At 47.0% G+C, this 8257-nt stretch overlaps 1 protein-coding gene across 9 annotated transcripts in view; it reads left to right on the top strand.

Moving 5' to 3' along the window:
• The window catches only part of LOC138164915 (nuclear factor 1 A-type), a 462063-nt gene that overhangs the window by 317963 nt on the left and 135843 nt on the right, over positions 1-8257 (top strand). The gene's annotated exons all lie outside the window — the stretch shown is intronic.

Genomic DNA, 8257 nt, shown 5'->3' with positions numbered 1-8257 from the left:
GTCTGTCGGACTTACCTGTCCATCTGTCTGTCATTCATCTGTCTGTCCCAGTGCCCGTCATTCCCAGGTCTGTCAGACTTTGGGGGAATGGTTTTATCTGTGCTTGTTCATCACGTATTTTTCTTTTTCTCCCAATGAATAAGTGTTTTTAAAATTTATCTGTTATACATTAAAAGATTTAAGTCAGAAAAAAAGATGCTGGGGGCAGGGTGTGTGATACTGAGAGTGAGCTTGATTTTTTTTAAAGCCAAGGATATTTACTTCAAGCAGAATACCTGCTAAATATAAAGGCATCAGACCAAACAATGACCCCTCTCACCAGCCATTTTCCTCTTTTTAAAAGGAACAGTATTGTATTGAATGACATAGTTTCCTTTTACCTTCCTGTTCCTTCGCAATGACTCTGTGCCTCTGAAGACCCCTGCCATGTGCAGAGCCATATTGTTAAGCAGAGTAGATGAACATGCTGGCCTGTCTGAGTGCATATGCCTCATTCCGCACTGTGGTCCACCACCTCTGAGGGGAGCTGGAGAGCATGCTTCTACCCAGTCCTCTTTTCACCTCAGTCATAGCTGGTCACTAATGGGAGTCCTGAAGTTTTTCTTTGGCTCTTTCACCCCTTCATCTTATGGGGTTCCTCATGCATCTGTGAGATTTGTTATAAATATTAGTAGCTCACTCTTCTGGAGAAACACAAAGTTGCAAAGCACTTTCCTTTCCAACAACCTGGTGCATTAGATAACATTATCATTGTTCCCATTTTTGCAGATAACTCCCACTTTTGCAGGCCTTGAAGATGTGTAACATCTTAATCTCGGATTCAGGAGACTCGAGTTCACCACCGGTCCCTCCCACTTAACTACTGAGTGACCTCACAAAAGGCACTTGGCCTCAGTTTGCACAGTCCCCTTCTCTCTAAGAGTGTTGTAGAGGAGCTGTTGTTCTGGTATCCACTGGACCAGATGACCTTGGAGGTCCCTTCCAGTGCTCTGTCTGCCTGGCCTTCTCCCCCTCCTGTCCTCTCCTCCTTTGGCCTGTCTAGCACAGCACTCATGGTCTTGGGGGTTTGCCGCCTCCTGGGGCAGTGCCCATTGGGGAGCATTCTCTGTGGCATCTTTCAGTGAGCGTTTGGATTTGACATTATCCTTCCCCGTCTTCCCCTCCACTCCCAGGGGAGAATCTGGTTCGGTTCTTGTCCACTTTCTTCTACGTGACCCCTGCCCTTTTGAAGCGCCTTCAGTAGCTAGCACTGGAGAATACCTCTTTACAAAGTTGGTTGTTTTTCAAAGAGCTCCCTAAAAGGTGGGGTGCCAGAGAGGCTCAAGGGAGAGCTCTGGCTCCAGGACACAACCCTGAGGAGACCTGGGCAGCCGGCGGGTGCCCTCATTGCCCGGCAGCAGAAACGAGGCCTGACTTGATGGTCCCTGAGGACTCAGTCCCTGAGTCAGGGACTCCCACCGGCTGCCACCTCAGGAAGCTTTGTTCTCATCAGCTCTGGGCCCCTAGCCGGTAAAGGTCAAGAGCCTGTCGAAAAAGAAAGAGGGAAGACCCCCAAACTAACCCTGGCTTCCTTTTGTCACTCAGCCAGCAAGGTGGCCCTTTCGTAAGACCTCCGTTCTTCACTCTCCGAGGACACTGTGAGAATTCCTCCCACCTCTGGGGTTCTGAATCAGCCCCCTTTCAGTTGAAATCAATCACTTAGTCAATCAACACTCAATTTCCCTAGGTAATCATACGGTTAATGGTGACATGGAAAATTTCAGTGTTGCAGAAGTTTCAGTGGGAGGCAGAAAGGACAGGAAGCTTAAGATTGTGTAACAGAAATGATGAGAATTCAGCAAGCATTTATGAAGTTCTGCCCATGTTCCTGGTGCCGTGCTGAGGTTTATTCTTGTGCAGTTCTGGCCTCAGACTCTCTGTGACCCATTTGGGGTTTTCTTGGCAGAGATACTGGAGCAATTTGCCATTTCCTTCTCCAGCACATTTTACAGATGAGGAAACTGAGACAAACAGGGTGAAGTGATTTGTCCAGGGTCACACAGCTAGTAATTGTCTTAGGCTAGATTTGAACTCAGGTCTTCTGCCTCCAAGCTCAACACTCCATGCACTGTGGTGCCACCTAGCTGCTGAGGATACAGAGATGTAAATTAAACAGAGCCTGCCCTGAAGGATCTTCTATTTTATGGGAGAAACAATTTGCGCAACTCTAAGTCTATAAATGCATAATAATTTGAAGGAAGGAGCATTAGGATCTGGGGAGAGTCAGAAAAGGCACTTATTGTCATGATAATAGTCAGCAAACCTGGGTTCAGATCCTGCCTGATTTGGTGAGCCAGGGCTCCAGGCAGCGGTCAGAGTCAGAGCTGCAGGGAAGGGCTCTGTCTGCATGGTGGATGAAGCTTCCGCATCTGGGAGTGTCCTCTCCTATCTTACCTTGAATTGAATTCACCAAGCGCTCCCTTCATCACCACCTGTGAGGGAGGCAGTACCAGGATCGCATCTGTTTTACAGGTGAGGAAACTGAGGCTCGGAGAGCAGAGTATAACTAGATCTTTGAACTTTGCATCAGAAAGATCTGGGTTCGAATCATACCTGAGACACAAGCTGTATGACCAGGAGTCAGTCCCTGAGCCTGGTTTCCTCACTTCTGCACCAGAGGTGTTAGCTTGCCCCACTGGTCTGTTGGGAGAACAAAGAACATAAATCCACGTAAAACATTTTGAGTTCCTCCAAGTGTGGTATCAGTGGCAGCTATTGTGATCACAGGTGAAAGCACAGTTCTTGGCACACTGTGGGCATTTAATAGATGCTTGTTTACTGAAAGAGCCCTGGCTCAGAATTTAGAAACCCCGAGTTACTGTGTGCGCAGAGACAGATTCCATAACCTCTCTGTGCTTCACTTTCCTCAGTGGTGAAATAAAGGCCTCCGAGGGCCCTTCTGCCTTTCAGTCTGTAATCCTATTCCTCGCCCCTGGGTTGCCTGGCCCCTAGAGATTAAGGGGCACACAGAGAGGGAGGGAGAGAACGTGAATTCCAACCCAGGACCTCCGGCTCTCCAGAGCCAACTCCTTCCCCTGCTCTGTATTATATCGGAGCCAAAGAAGACTCATCTCTGGCTTTCTGTGTGTTACAGAATCCCTAAAGTTGTTTTTGCATATTATCATGAGCAAAGAGACAGAAACCATCTGTTGAGAGATTCTCTTGCCCGATGGTGCATTCTCAAACAAAGACTTCTCAAGGAGGCCCTCTTGGATTGGTCTGTTTCCCATGCATTTGCCACAATCTGGCTTCTCCTTAGAAGCTTGCTTACTGATGCAGGTAGATGACCCCAACCCCCATCCTTCCATCCACTCATCCATTCACCCATCCAACCACCCACCCCCATCCATCCATCCATTCATCCATCCATCCTTCCTTCCTCCCATCCACCCACCCATCCACAGCTTCATTTTACTCTGTAGCCAGCTGTACCCCCTGTGTGTGGGTGTGTGTCTGTGGAAGTCAACTTGCTTTCCTGATGCGAACGTCCTCTGAAAAATTCCCTTGTCTCTCCCCACTTCCTTTGAAAGTGCTGACTCGGTCAGACCCGAAGTTGGTGGAGTGCTTTTTAAACCCTCACTGCTTTACTGGGTGAGGCAGGGGAAACCGCAGATACCCAGAGGGCATTGTGGCTCTGGGCTGCATGGTTTTTTCTTCTCTCCCCGTGGTTTCTCCATCCTCAGAAGCTGCAAGGGTTAAGTAAACTCCGAGGCTGGGGATGACTTCAGGGCCCTGGAATTTGGATAAAGCCAGGGTTCTCAGAGCCAGCAGTGGGTTCTCTGGGTGTGAAAAAGCCCTCCCAGTGACCCAGCTCGGTTTGGGGTTCCGGCAGCCTTGCTGCAGAATCTGTGAGAGCCCCAGCCACGGGATTGTCCTGGCCCGGCCGCAGGCAGGCCTGGACTCCTAGAGTGCTGCAGGATTCCAGAGCTGCTCGTCAATGGGACATGGAAGCGAATGGAGTAGCGCTTGGTCTCCAGCCTGGCATGAGGTGGCACCCTAGTGGCAGCTCGGTGCCTTTAAACCGTGCTGGCTTCCTGCTGCACCCCCACCCCAGCAGCAGCCTCCGTGTGCCCAGGAGCCCTCCAGGGGCCTCCTGAGGGTGAGCTTTGGGCACCTGCCTCAAGGTGCGGGGCCTCATTTTCAGCCTGTGGCTGAATAAAAGCAGTTTGTTGCATTCCTACTGAGCAGAAGAGTATGGTCAGAGAGTTGACTCAGGAAAACCGGAGACCTTTTAGTGCTCTGGCCCAGGTGGCCCCACAGGCCTGGAATGTTCTCCCTCCTTCCCTCCATCTCCCCAGCTCCCTCGGCTTCCTGCCTAGCGCAGCTCACATGCCCCCTCCCATAGGAAGCTTTTCCTGGTCCTTCCAAGTTCTTAGTGCAACAGTTTCCCTGCTGCCCCCAAAAATGACACTGCATTTCTTAATCTATTTTGTATTATTTTTTTTCTGTAGATATGTGCCTCCTCTGGAGGGTGCCTGAATAAATGTCATTCTGTTCCCTCATTCCAAGTAGAGGTGGAGATCTAAGGCTGGGTCAATCAGCCGACCAGCATTTATTGATCAGACCCTTACTGTGAGGCAGGCATTGTGGGAAATGCTGGAGAGTGAAGAAACAGCAAAATCTACCCCTGCCCTCAAGGAGCTTACATTCTAATCGGGTAGACAGCTTGAATATACAGGAAACAGAGGGCCATGGAAGAGACCTCCAAGGTCATCTCCTCCAGCATTCTGTTTTTAAAAAGAGGAAGCCGAGTTTCTGGTTTGCCTAAGCTTACACAGGGCTGGGCGAAGGAAGAGTGGGGGCCCTGGGGCCTCTGACTCCAAGCCAAGAGCTCCTTTTACCATGCCCCAGAATGTATTTTCTAATTCAGGCTCTTTCCCACTGATTGAATTTAATTTGATTCAGCAAACATGTACTACTGTGTGCTAAGTGTTAGAAATCCAGAGGCAAACATTAATGAGATCCTTTCCTTAAGGAGCTTACATGCAGTGGGAGGGGCCATGATTCCCAGCATCTATTTGCAGCCAGAAAAGATTTTAAGGAACACCAAGTCCAGCACTCTTCTTTTAGAAATGATGACCCAAAGAAGGGGAAATGACTTTTCCAAGGTCACATGGGTAGCCAATATTCCAGCCCTGGACCTCTACCTCCCTGTTGAGCAATCTTTTCATCCTACTGTGCTACAAGCTCAGGTTTGTAGCACATGTGCTAGACTTTTTTAAACATATGTATTCGTATTCATATATACATGTATATGTAAAAACACATGTATGTACATATACATATAGGCTTGAGGTATAGTACAGGTCTGCCTATATGTATAGAGAAATATATGTCATATATAAAAGAAATGTATAATATGTAGAGATATAGTTATGCACACACATATATGTGTATATATGTATATATGTGTGTATTTATGTATATAAATCCAGCCTAAACTTATTTTCTTTGAATGAGTGGTCCATTGGTTTTTTCCTCTCGTTAGTAATGAGAAGACTCTGTCATGCAGAAATTACCATTTTAAAAAATTGTCCCCATTGCTTAGCCAGCCCTGATGTTTGAAATGGACCCTTTGGGCTTCGGCATTAGAGAAAGAAGGGAAAAAAGATTATAATAAAAAATAGATTGCAGGCATAGACCAAAGAGTTCCTATGACCTTGCTTTTTGTCTGCCGTTCCACAATTCAATGGCAGTCCACTCCAGCCATGCTCTCGATCAATATCCTATTAAAGCTGCACAAAAAAAGTCTCCATAAACTTCGCGGTTAGCCATGTTTATAAATGGAACGCGGCATAATGAGATGGTCAATAGCAGACTGTACTAGTCATTGCAAAATGAGCATAGCCCATTTTCTAGCGGGAGGTTTTCGGTGCAAGCCTGTCTACCAGGAAGAGGAGACAACATGGAGGAGGCAAGGTGAGGGCAGACCCTGGAAACTAGTGACCTTCTTGCCAGCTCAGAAAACTCCAAATTCCCCCTATCTCAGCCTCTAAAGAACAGAATCACCAAAGTTTATCTGCTCGACATAATTTTCCTTCCCCTTGTCTAATTCATTTTACCTCAAATCCATTGTGACATTGGGAAAGATATTTTCATAGTTTTAATCAACTCTCAAAGGAAAACAAAGATGGAATCACATATAGTGCCATATTCTCAGGAAGAAAAACATATTGCTTCGACTGGCCTAATTTAGTGGGTTTCCTGTACTATAATTCAATCAATTTCCAAAATAAATATTAAAATTGAATTAGTGCAGAGGGATTTTTTTGGTTAATTTCTCTCTTATTTTTCTTTACATTTTTGGGGGTGAGTATTTGATCAGTAAGACTGGCAAGGGCAGGAATGGGCTGGCAGATGTCAAGATTTCCATTGACTTCTATTTATCCCCAAAGCACAAGACACGGGGTGGGTGGCCCATGTAGAGATTTCCTTTCCTAAGCCCTCCGCCCCAGTGGAGAGCAAGGGACCAAGGGAGGGAGGGTTTTTTTCTCTGAGGCTCACTGCCTTTGGCCATTTCCACTGCCACATCCTCTGAGGAGTGACTGAAATGTGTCCCGTGTGTGTGTGTGTGTGTGTGTGTGTGTGTGTGTGTGTCCATAAGCACGTGCACAGGGGCATGTAGACCACCCTGGGAGATGAAATTGGAGCCCATGCCAAAGGAGTCCCTTCACTTACCACTACCATCCATCAAAGGGAGCTGTCAATGGAGGGCCCATTCTCTTCCATTAAGCACTTTGCCCCTCCCTGCTTCCCAGGGAGAGCCATTGGCCAGGTGGCTCCATGACTGCGACCCACTCCAAGGTCAGGTGTCAGGCCCTTTTCTCATTTCAGTTGCAGACTCTGCAGAATTCACCAGTTATTGAACATCTTCGTGGTCTGGCCTCAAAGCTAGGATGGAGGGGACACCCTGCCCCACCAGCATTTTAGTGTTCTCAAAAACCTGTGGGCTGGTGCTCAGCTCATCTCTTCTTCATGCAGACATCCAACCAGGGTACCACTGCCATTCGTAGGGCATTCGTGTGCTTGGAAGGGCTTTTATAAAAATGACAGCAGTGATACAGGGAAAGCCACAGTGCAGTGGAGAGAATGCTTGACTCCTCATGGAAGGTCCTCAGACCATGAGATAGCAGATGTGGCCCCTTCCTTTGCCGCATCCCCAAATAACAAGGACATCAAAATAAACTTTTCAGAATGTGCTCTGACACATTCAGATGCAATGATCCAACACCAAACTGGGGTCAGAAATCCAGTCCATTTTGTTCAGCACTTCTTACGCCCCTACAATGTTCTAAGCTTTGGGTATACAAAGACAAAAACCAGCAGTGCCCATCCTTAAAGAATGTAGAATTTATTGGTGGGATTCAGCATCTAACAAAATAAGTCCACATAAAATACTCATTTGGGGGGGGGGGGGTCCAGGAAATGCTTCATGGAGGAGGGGCTACCTGAGCTGAACTTTGAAAACAGCTAAGGATTCCAAGACAAAAGAGGGGGATGGGATGCCAAAGCACAGAGGTGTAAAAGTCTGATAAAGTCAAGGAAAAGCTAGTAGACATTTTAGCTGGAACCCTGAATCTGAGTGATATCAAGTAAGCCTGGAAAGATAGTCCAAAGCCTTAATTCAACAGGCTCTAATTGGCAGACTGAGAAGCTTCTATCTTATTGGACGAGGAGTAGGGAGCCAGTGAAGACTCTTGAACTTTGAAGTGACGTTGTCAAAGTAGAAGCACTTTGGCAGCTGTGTGGAGGAGGCAAAGGGACAGGCTTGAGGTAGGGAGGTCAGTGAGGGAATATTGACAGGAATCAAGGTGAAAGATGTTAAGTACCTGAACTAGGGTGGTAGCTGTGAGTGAGTGGAGACTTGGGGGACAGACCCTACGAAAGTAGACTTGGCCCCGATTATACCCTGAGGCTAATGTTTAGCGTGTTCCCAGTGCATTCTGGGTTGGGGACTCAACATCGTAGAGCCCTTTCTCTGGTTTAGAGTGTGTACAAATTAAGAGAGAGAAAGCAGCCTTTGGATAAGGGCTTCCTACCTCAAGGTCCGTGCACTTTTAATTTAGAATGTTGATCATTGTATTTTCAGGTAATTGATTTTGTTTTAATTCTGTGGATTTTATTTTACACATTTAAAAGCATGATTCTGAGAAGGGATTCAGAAAGTGTCACCAGAATTGCCAAAGGGGTCCATCATTTAAAAAAAAAAAGGTGAAAA

The sequence above is a fragment of the Petaurus breviceps genome, unplaced genomic scaffold, assembly GCF_028583685.1.
Source record: "Petaurus breviceps papuanus isolate PSGF00001 unplaced genomic scaffold, PetGlider_PUasm1.0 207, whole genome shotgun sequence".
Lineage (NCBI taxonomy): Eukaryota > Metazoa > Chordata > Mammalia > Diprotodontia > Petauridae > Petaurus > Petaurus breviceps.
This window is presented reverse-complemented; position numbering and strand designations above follow the sequence as displayed.